The sequence below is a fragment of the Pinus tabuliformis genome, chromosome 5_1 (genome assembly GCF_031772625.1).
Source record: "Pinus tabuliformis cultivar Carrire ecotype Pingquan chromosome 5_1, CPIR1, whole genome shotgun sequence".
Lineage (NCBI taxonomy): Eukaryota > Viridiplantae > Streptophyta > Pinopsida > Pinales > Pinaceae > Pinus > Pinus tabuliformis.
Window position 1 is genome coordinate 874,621,536 of NC_142305.1, and position 10,752 is coordinate 874,632,287.

Sequence of the window (10,752 nt, forward strand, 5' to 3'; positions counted from 1 at the left end):
CACTCCAACAAAATTCCACAATTTGTGTTAAAAGCTAAAATAAGGGTGATTCTATCTTGGTAAAAATTTCTATGAACCTTCGTTACTACCCTACGTATCTTAGAAAACTGTAGAGATATTTCTATCTAGTAGGAGTTAGGATATTACAAATAACCTCTATTTTAGTTGAGTCTGATCTTATCCCTTATTGAGATACATGATTCCCTAACACAATACCCTTAGTAAGGAGCATTCCAAATTTTTTGCTACTAAGAGCGAGGTTGGTTTCCTTACACCTGATCAAACATTTTTCAAGATTGCTTAAGGCTTTATAGAAAGTGTCCCCATATATCAAGGGTATTACATCCCTTTGGAATGTATCAAGAGTGTTACATAATACAAATTGTAGCACATGTACCCCATGGGCATGTGAAAGTCATCTTCTCTTGGTTCTTAGCGGCAACATGGATCTAGCTAAATGAGAATAATTTCCTTCATTCTAGGGTACCAAGGACTTGTTCAATGAATGGTAAGAGAAAATAATCCTTCAAGTTGGCCTTATTTAACTCCATATAGTCAAAACACACATGCAACTTACCATTTTTATTTAGCATAATAACCAAAGGTGAAACCCACTTATCATCAAATATATGGGTGATAAACCCTAAGTTAAATAGCTTAGGGCGTTCTTCTTTGACTACATGCTTTAAATCAAGGTTCATCGTACATTAGGGTTGTCAAATAGGGAATGAATATTACTTAATACAAATGTGACGAGTACACATATTAGATTGAATTCCTTTCATATTGGTATAACAAAACAAAAAAAACATTACTATGTTTTGAAGCATTTTGATAAGTTACTTCTGATGAGAAGGTTCTAGCCTAGCATTAATTTTTATATTTTTCTTTGGGTAGATTTCAACTGGGAGGGTATGGATGTAAGAAACAATATTTGAATGGACCATATCATCCCTTTGTTGAGTCAACTTAGCAAGTGAGCATTTTTCATGATATTGGTTTTCAAGAATTTGTGCAAAGGATAAGTGGCTAATTGTGTGTCGATGAGCTATAAAGGTGAAAATTAAATCACCCTTGGTGTTTTTCCTTAAAAACTAAGGCTTAGTCAAAACTAAGGATATTAGGCTATATTTACTCTTCATCATTACCTTTAAGCGAGAGTGGATTTTCATGGTTGGATTTATTTTTGGCAAGGATATAAAGAGTAAGTTTCTTAGTAGAATTTCCATGCAAAATGGTCACATCCCCAGAACTGCAACTAATGTATGCGTCAACAATAGCCAACCACTGTCTTCCTAAAATAAAATAATATCCCTTAAGTCTAGATTTATGTTTTGAGACTATAAAATTAGCCAAACACTCCCTTGAATATATAAAAGCAACTATATCTTCTAGGATCCCTTCTGGCTTTATAGTAGACCTATCGACTAATTGAAGTACTATTGGGGTCGTTCGTAGTGCCGATAACTACATTTTTCCATAGTTTCCTTTTTCATAGTGTGTAAATATGCCCCCAAATCTATAAAATTATTAGGTATGGAAGTGTTATTGATATTAATGCTTACAACTAGGCTTCCGAGGTCCACACACATGGCTATGAAAAATTTTCCTAGCACTAGGTCACCCAATTTTCCTATCACTTGAACAATATTAGGGTCCTTCCTTTTCCTTCATGGCCTCCTAAGATAGACTTCTCTAAAAACCTTAATATAAATCAAAACATCCTTAATGGCTTCAAATAATGGAATTTTAACATATACATTCTTGAGCTCCCCCAGAAAATTAAATTCTAGTTATGGAGAAGGTTTTGCTAAGCATAAGCTTTCTAAATATGGGGTAAGTGACTATTTTTATGGTATAGGTCTAGGGAGAGGGGACTTATTGATTAGACTATTTGATCTCAAAAGGTCTTCCTCATCATCCCATTCTTAAATGACATGGGTAATTAGATCACATATCACTTTCCCTGATCGTAAATGAACATCTTAACGATCCATTGGAGAAATTGTTATGAAAGTAGCTCACAAAAGATAGAAAAGATAGATCAACGACTTCAAAATCAGAGTCTTCGAGGGGCAAACCTCCTTTATATTACACAAATGAACAATTCTTGGATGATACAAATGACTAAACCTCCTTTCTATATATAGGAGTCTAAGTGGTCCCAATATAATCAAAGCCGACATAACAATAATAATATAAGGACACAACAATAACAATAATGGGCTTCTATGGGTCACACTATTAAAAATATGGGGACAATAGGGGCACAATAATAACAATAACAGCTACAATGAAAATAGTAATGGGGGAATCAATAGTATTACAGGGACCTAACATGCCCCTCTCCTTAAAAAAGTGTTGTCCTAAATGCTTCAATAGTTCTAGATGCTTCTGTATAAAATTATCATCCTCCCATGTGGAATCTTCAACTGGTAAGTTCTTCCACTTGATGATATACTCTGAAATTGATCGATTTTGTAGTTGTCGAGTTCTTGTTTCTGTGACTGCTTCAGGTTCCAATATTATTTTTCTTTCCTTGTCAACTTTTGGAAATATTGTTTGAACTAGGAGCTTGTCACCTATAACCTTATTTAAACATGAAACATGGAAAATTGGGTGCACTCGAGAAGCTATAAGAAGCCCCAATTTGTATGCCATAGTACCAACATTTTGCAACATCTTATATGGACCATAATACTTTGGTGATAATTTATTATCCTTATTAGCTTGCTTGAGGGAGAATTTTTTATATGGTTGTAGCCATAGGAATACCCAGTCACCTACATTAAAACTTCTTTCATTATGATGTTGATCTTCCTATTGTTTCATTCTATTCTGCACCAAAGTGAGGTTATCTTTTAAGATTCATAGAACTTGTTGTTGATGCTCGATGTGATCTTCCATTGCTTGAACCCTAGAATTTTCTCTTAAATATGATGTGATGGATGGTGGATGATATCCATAAAGCACCATAAATGGGGTCATTTTTGCTGCAGTATGGAAGGAAGTGTTATACCACAATTCAGCCAAAGGCAACCATTTCACCCATTGTGTTTGTTTATTACAGACAAAGAAACACAAATATCCTTCCAAACTTTTGTTTACTATCTCAGTTTTCCCATCAGATTGAGGATGATAAGATGAGCTATGAGTGAACTGAGTAACAAGACAAGAAGATAATTCTGTCCAAAAATTTCGAGTGAAAATGGGATCTCTGTCGCTTAGAATAATCTTTGGGTTTCCATGTAACTTTTGAATTGTTTCCATAAATGCATTAGAATATGTACTGGCTTTAAATGGATGAGATAATGCACAAAAGTGTGCATACTTGGTAAGTCTATCAAATACCACCATGACGACACTCTTTCCTTCACACTTGGATAAACTTGTGATAAAATCCATTCAAACCTCCTCCCAACGTTGGCTTGGAATGGATAAAGGTTGTAATAGACCTGGGTCCTTAATTGCTTCAACTTTATTTTTTTGGCAAACCAAACATTCCGCCACAAAATTTTGAATATCTGATTTAAGGCCATCCCAAAAAAATACTTCTTAACCATGTGGTAAGTTTTTAAAAATCCCGAGTGCCCTCGTAAGGGAGAAGTGTGCAATTCCATAAGAATCTTTTGTTTGAGTTGGGAATTCTTACCCAGGTATCAACGATATTTGTACCATAACGAATAATTTTTCTAGCTAAATGTATCATATGTACTGGGATCTTGTTTTAGCTTTCAAATGAGTGCCCACATTCTTCCATTCATCCCTTGCCTTGTTTATCCAATCTGGTTGGATAATGGAAATGGCACAAAGCAATGCTTCCACATCCTGATCTGTTCTTGAGAGTGAATATGCCACAACATTTTTATTCCTTTTTTTGTATATGATTTCAAATTCATAAACAAACATCTTTGTGACCCATTTTTGTTGCTCTTCTCAAGATAATATTTGTTCTAAAAAGTATTGAAAACTATCATGATCCATTTTTACCTTGAAGTGTTTTCTCATTAAGTAGGGTCGCCATTTCTTAAGTGCATGTAGTATTGCCAAGATTTCCTTCTCATAAATAGCTTTGTGTAAATACTTTCCTTTGATTGGATGAGTTTCAAAACCAATGGGCCTTTCTTCTTGCATTAAAACAACACCAATTCCATTTTGTGAGGCATCAAATTCCACAATAAAGGTTTTTGTGAAGTCTAGTGTAGCTAAGACCGGTGCTTGGCACATTGCCCCTTTAAGATGTTCAAAGGCCTTAATTTCTTCTAGAGTACATGAAAATGCATCTTTGTCCAATAATTTTGTTAGAGGTGCTGCCATTCTCCCATAATTCTTAACAAAATTAGGATAATATCTCATCAACCCGAGAAAACCTCGTAGATCCTTTATGGATGTGGGGATTTTCCATTCCTTAATGTGTTTAATTTTTCTAGGGTCTACCTTAACACCTTCATGAGATACAATATGACTGAGATATTCCACCTCTTGTACCCCAAAGAAAAATTTGTAGCTTTTTAAATATAATTGTTTCTCCTCCAATAGTTTTAGCACCCTGTCAACATGTTGAACATGATCCTTCCAAGACTTGCTATAAATTATTATGTCATCAAAAAATACTAACACAAATTTTCTAAGGAAGGGTTTGAAAATGGAATTCATCAAACCTTGAAATGTAGAAGGTGCATTGGTAAGGCCAAAAGGCATGACCAAAAATTCATAATGACCCTCATGAGATCTAAATGTTGTTCCCATTATGTCTTCAGTCTTCATTCTGATTTGATGATATCCTGAACAAAGATCCAACTTGGTGAAGTAAATTGATCCATGCAATTCATCCAATAATTCATCAATGATAAAAATGGGCAATTTAGCTTTAATGGTGAGCTTGTTGAGCTCCCTATAATCCAGAAACATGCACCATGACCCATCCTTCTTGTGTAACAATACTACTGGAGCAGAGAAATAACTTTGACTAGGTTGAATTATACCAACCTCTAGGATTTCTGCAACCATACATTCAATTCCACTCTTTTGGGCATAGGGATATCTGTAAGGCTTGATGTTTGGAGGAACACTTCCTAGAATCAAATGAATAGCATGATCATGATCACAAAGAGGTGGGAGGCCTTTGGGAGTCTCAAATATCTTGGAATGATTTTCCAAGACTTTTTGGAGATTTGGAGAAATAGACGATTTTGATGTGGGAACCTCTAGCGAACATAATTATGCAATTACGCCTCATTTTTTTCCTTTAGAAGATTTCTCATTCTGTTAGAGCTGATTATCTTTCTCGGTTTCCCTGTGATACCCCTTAATTCAACTTCCTTTCCTTCTGAATAAAATTTCATGAAAATTTCTTGAAAATTAAAAGCTATTATACCCAAGGATTGTAGCCATTAGACTCCTAATACAACATCAATGTCGCCCATTGGAATGGAAAGCATTGATCTATTAAATACATATTCTCTCATGGATAGCTTGATATTATGGTACTTTCTAGAGAAATTTACGGTTCCTCTACTTGCCACCATCACTTGACACTCCGGTGCTGGATATAGGAAGAAATTCAATTCCTTGGCTATCTTACAATGAATAAAATTATGGGTACTTCCCAAATCAATCAACACTATTGCCTTTTTCTTCTTGATAGTTTGAGGAGTGGTAATTTCCGCCAATGCATTACAAGATATGGTTGAATTCATTTCTTCTTTATCTAGGGTTTGTTCCTGGTGTATATCCTCGTCTTTTGACATTTCTTATTCTGTTTCTTCCTCCTCTTCACAATCTATGTAAAATAATTTCTTCTGAACACACTTATGACCTTTAGTGTATTTTCTATCACATCTATAACAAATCCCTTTTTCTCTTTTTTTCTTCTAATTGTTGTGGTGTCAACCTTGTAGGTTGTGAAGACTAGGGGAAACAACACTTCCATCTTTATAGTTGTGAGTGGTAGGCTTCCTTATTGCCATAATTTTTCTTTCCATTTTTCTTGCCAACTTGAATGCCTTCTCCAATGACTCAGGTTCCCATAGGCGAACCTCATGTTGGATGTTATCCTTTAAAGTCCTTATGAACACATCAATCCTATGCTCCTATGGAATATCTTTTACCCTTATATTCAATTTATGGAAGTCCCAAATGTGCTCCATCATTGAACCCTTTTGTTTGAGATTTATCAATTGGCTAAAAAGAATTTTGCTTTTTGTATCCTCATAATGTGCTATCATTTCTTCCGTAAAAATTTCTGAAGTGAATTTTGTTTATGAGAGAAAAGCCATCGATACCATACAAACTGATTTGGTTCCAAATATAGAGTTTCAATAAACCTTTTGTGTTTTTTCACATTATGGAGATCGAAATATTGCTCCATCTGTAGTATCCATGTTACGAGATCCTTGCCATCAAACTTCCTCATATCGATATTTGGAACATGGTGGCTCTTCAATCCACCGTTAGAGTTTATGAAATCATGATTAAAATTTATGTTCTTCTCATCATGAGTTTTCTGTATTATCTTTTCACCATTAGGAAGCTTGTCTTGTAGCAACATTGTCAAACCTTCCTTCAAACCTTCCATGTCCTTCTTCAAATCTTCAATGTTGTCTTTCATACCATCCATATTAGCTTCCACGCCTTTCTTTAAACCACCCATATTAGCTTCCACGCCTTTCTTTAAACCATCCATATTATCTTCCATAGCTTTCTTTAAACCATCCATCTTAGCTTTTGTTACTTTTTATGAGAGTGAAATTTGTTTCACTTGGTCTTGTAATTTTGATATATCATGTCGCATTTCTTCCTCTTCTTCACGAGTCATGCTAGAGATTTTAGGTTGCTTACTATGTATTTCCATTTTCTTTCTTCGGTCATAAATTAATGATAATTATTCTTCACTATTCCCTTTGAATTCCTTCAAACTAATTTTTCAAACCAAACTTATGCAAAATTTTAGAAAAGCTACACACATTTTTTGAATTTGTAGGAGCTTGATATTGAATCTGATGTATCTCTAAAATTTCAGATCTACAAGGTCTAAAATTGAGAACTGTGGTATCCCTCTGAGTCTTGTTTCCAACGCCACTTATCTGATCGAAATTGGATTCTCCAAGAAAGCATTATGCCCAATCTCCCAAGATGACTTGATTATACACTTTTTTAGTAGAGCGAACTTGTACAAAGTTCCACGTGTCATTATTTCAACCTTTGGACCTGAAAATTATGCACAGAAAACTATAGTCCATCCTCTTTCTGTAACATTTTATGAAATTTTAATCTGATACGCAGAGAGAAAGTTATGACGATTTTCCCAAGGTCACCTGTTTGGGATGTAATTTGGGAGCCTACAAAAACCCTAACTTCCTTGGATCATATCTCTGAAAATATAGTGCGAGAAGATATGAAATTCAGGTCCAAGGATGATTGAGATCGTGCCTCCAATGGGTATTGTTTTATGATTCTGAAATGTCTCAGAGAAAAAGTTATAGCGAAAATTCCATGATGACCTATTTTGGAGCAGCGAAACCCTAGAATCCAAAGCTTTGATACCAAATGTTATGAAACCAACTCACAAAAGATAGAAAACATAGATCAACGACTTCAAAATTAGCCTCTTCGAGGGGGAAATGTCCTTTACATTACACAAATGAATAATTCTTCGATGATACAAATGACTAAAAATCATTTCTATATATAGGAGTCTAAGGGGTCACAATATAATCAAAGTTGGCATAAAAATAATAATATAAGGGCACAAAAATAAAAATATGGGGACAATAGGGGCACAATAATAACAATAACGGATACAATGACAATAGCAATGGGGGAATCACTATTATTATAGGGATATAACAGAAATGACATAAGTAGTAAAGGTAGGTAATTCAACATTTCAGATGGGATATACTACTTTATTTTTTGGGTTAGCCACTACTTGGGTAGGTAACTATTGCCACTCAGATGGCTAGTTAGATGGTAACTGAATCTATTGTGGAGGATAACCGAATCAATTGAGGAGGATAATATTGTGGGACATGTGGTGGCATATTCCCAAATGGAGGAGATCCCCTCTAGCATTGTGGCCATTTTTTATTATACGCTTGTGTTGGCTTGTTGGGGCTTGACCCAGGTTCAAAGTTAGTTGCGCCAATGAGAAAAACCCTAAACTATTGGCCCTTTCAGAAACAACCAGCGCAGTGCAAGTTGCAGTCTCACTCGAAACAATATTGGGGGATGACAGAACCAGGTTTCTGCATCCAGAGGCCTGTGTGATAAGTTCCTGCGTCTCCTAGGGCTTAGTTCTGTCTTCACGAACCCTAACCCTTCCGAAACAGATAATTACAGTAATTCACTTAAACAACATCTATTCCTTCACGATGGTCATGCAAAATTCATAACATGTATAAATTATACTAATCTACCCCTTTCACGCATAAGATAAGCATTCATTCATATAATTTTCAATACAGAGCGAAAATACAGAAACTGCAGAAGTAAAAGTAGATATATATATATATACATAATTATTGGATCAAAATAGCCTTTATTAGATGTATTCGTTCAAGTGCAAACTATTTTTTCCCTAAGCACCTAGCTACAGGGGCCCACACACTCACCCTGCGGACTTACCAAGGTCTTCGCACAATCAGTTGTAGGAGCCTTCCCCTTCGCCTAAGTATAGAAAAATACCTTTCCTACCTTAGCTTACTTTCCCATATGATGATATTCTATAAATGAGTTACCTTCTAGACTCATTATGACTCTTCAATTTATAGCCTTTTTTTTACAATACCATGGTTTGCGGACCATGGGTGGGTCTCAAAACCTTCCTAACACCTAACCACCTATGGGAATAAATTCCCTTTGAATCTTACTATAGTTTCACTCTACTTCCACAAATTGTGGATAATTTACATCTTTACAAAAAGGAATTACAAAATTTAACCCCAGGGACCCCATCCCAACAAGCCCCCAACACAATTTTGTGACTCATCCTCGATTCACTCATCTAGCGCTTCAATATTTGCTTGGATTTCATGACACTCCAACTTCAGAACTTTCATATCAGTTGTTCCCTGCGTAGATACATGTTGCACTTCTTTGATTAATTTCTCTATAGTAGGGCCTTCCACCACGAGGCCCATTGTCCTTTGAGTCTGTTGCATGCCCTTTAGCTTGCTTTGCACTGAAAGAGTGAGCTAGCTGACCTCCTCTATCTAAGGATGGGTTCTTGCCATAAGAATGGCCTCTTTTCAATGCAACTCTTCAATTTCAGCGTAAAGCTTCTTCCCTTCCTGTAGTCTCGCAAACTTCTGCAATGGTGCCAAAGTGCGCATAGTCAACCTAATCTGATCAAATTGCTGTTTTTTTTTTCTCTATGGTCAATGCCAATATTATGTAGAGTAGGGTCCTCCTATAGAGATGTCCATAGCTCCATGGCCTACTCAAAAAATTCTATGTAGTCCTTGATTGTTACATCTAGTGTGGTCATTCCTTCCTTTATAGCAACTACATGCTGCTTCCGAACCTCTGGCGGAGTTATCGATTGCAGCTTTAATTGCAACTTCGAAATGGTAGTTGTAACTCAAATCAGACTTGGTCAATTTCATCTTTGGATTCCTTGACCGCCACAACTAGCTTCTAGATCTTTTCTGTTGACTTTGCATCCACTTTAATGCTAAGTTCAGGCAATTTATTACACACTTGTGTAATCACTACTTTCCCATACAATGATCTTCTATCGATAAGTTACCTTCTAGACTCGCTATGAATCTTCTATTTATAGCCTTTTGTTTTACAATATTGTGGTCCGTGGACCATGGGAGGGTCCTAAAATCTTCCTAACACCTAACCACCTAAGGGACTAAAGTACCTTTGTCTCTTACTATCTTCGCGCTCCACTTCCACAAATTACGTAGACTTTCAATCTTTACAAAAAGGAATTACAAAATTTAACCCCAAGGACCCCATCCAAACAAACCCCCAACACAATTTGGCGATTCGTCCTTGAGTCACTCAGCTGGCACTTCAATATTTGGTTTGAGTTCATGGAACTCCAACTTCAGAACCTACAAATTAGTTGTTCTTGCGTAGCTTCCTACTACACTTCTTCGAATAATTTCTCTATAGTGGGGCCTTCCACCACAAGTCCCATTTTCCTTTGAGTCTTCTGCATGCCCTTTAGTTTGCTTTGCACTGACAAAGTGATCTGGCTGACCTCCTTTGTCTAAGGTTGGGTTCTTGCCATAAGAATGACCTCTTTTCAGTGAAACTCTTCAATTTTAGCCTGAAGCTGCTTCCCTTCCTATAGTCTCACAAACCACTGTACTGGTGCCAAAGCGCACACAATTGACCTAATCTCATCAAATTTCTATTGTTTTTCTCTAAGGTTGGTGCCAATGTTCTCCAGAGTATGGTTCTCCTATAGAGATGTCCATAACTCCATGGCCTGCTCAAACAATTCTATGTGGTCCTTGACTGCTACATCTGGTGTGGCCATTCCTTCATTTAGAGCAGCTCCGCATTACTCCTGAACCTCTGGTGGAGTTATCGGTTGCAACTTCAATTGTAGATCCGAAATTTGTAGCTGTAACTCAAATTGGACTTGGCCAATTTCCTATTTTGATTCCTTGACTGCCACAACTAGCTTCTGGATCTTTTTTGTTGACTCTGCATCCAATGTAATGTTAAGTTTAGGCAATGCATTACACGCCTGTGTAATCTCTACCTTCCCGTACGATGATCTTCTATCAATGA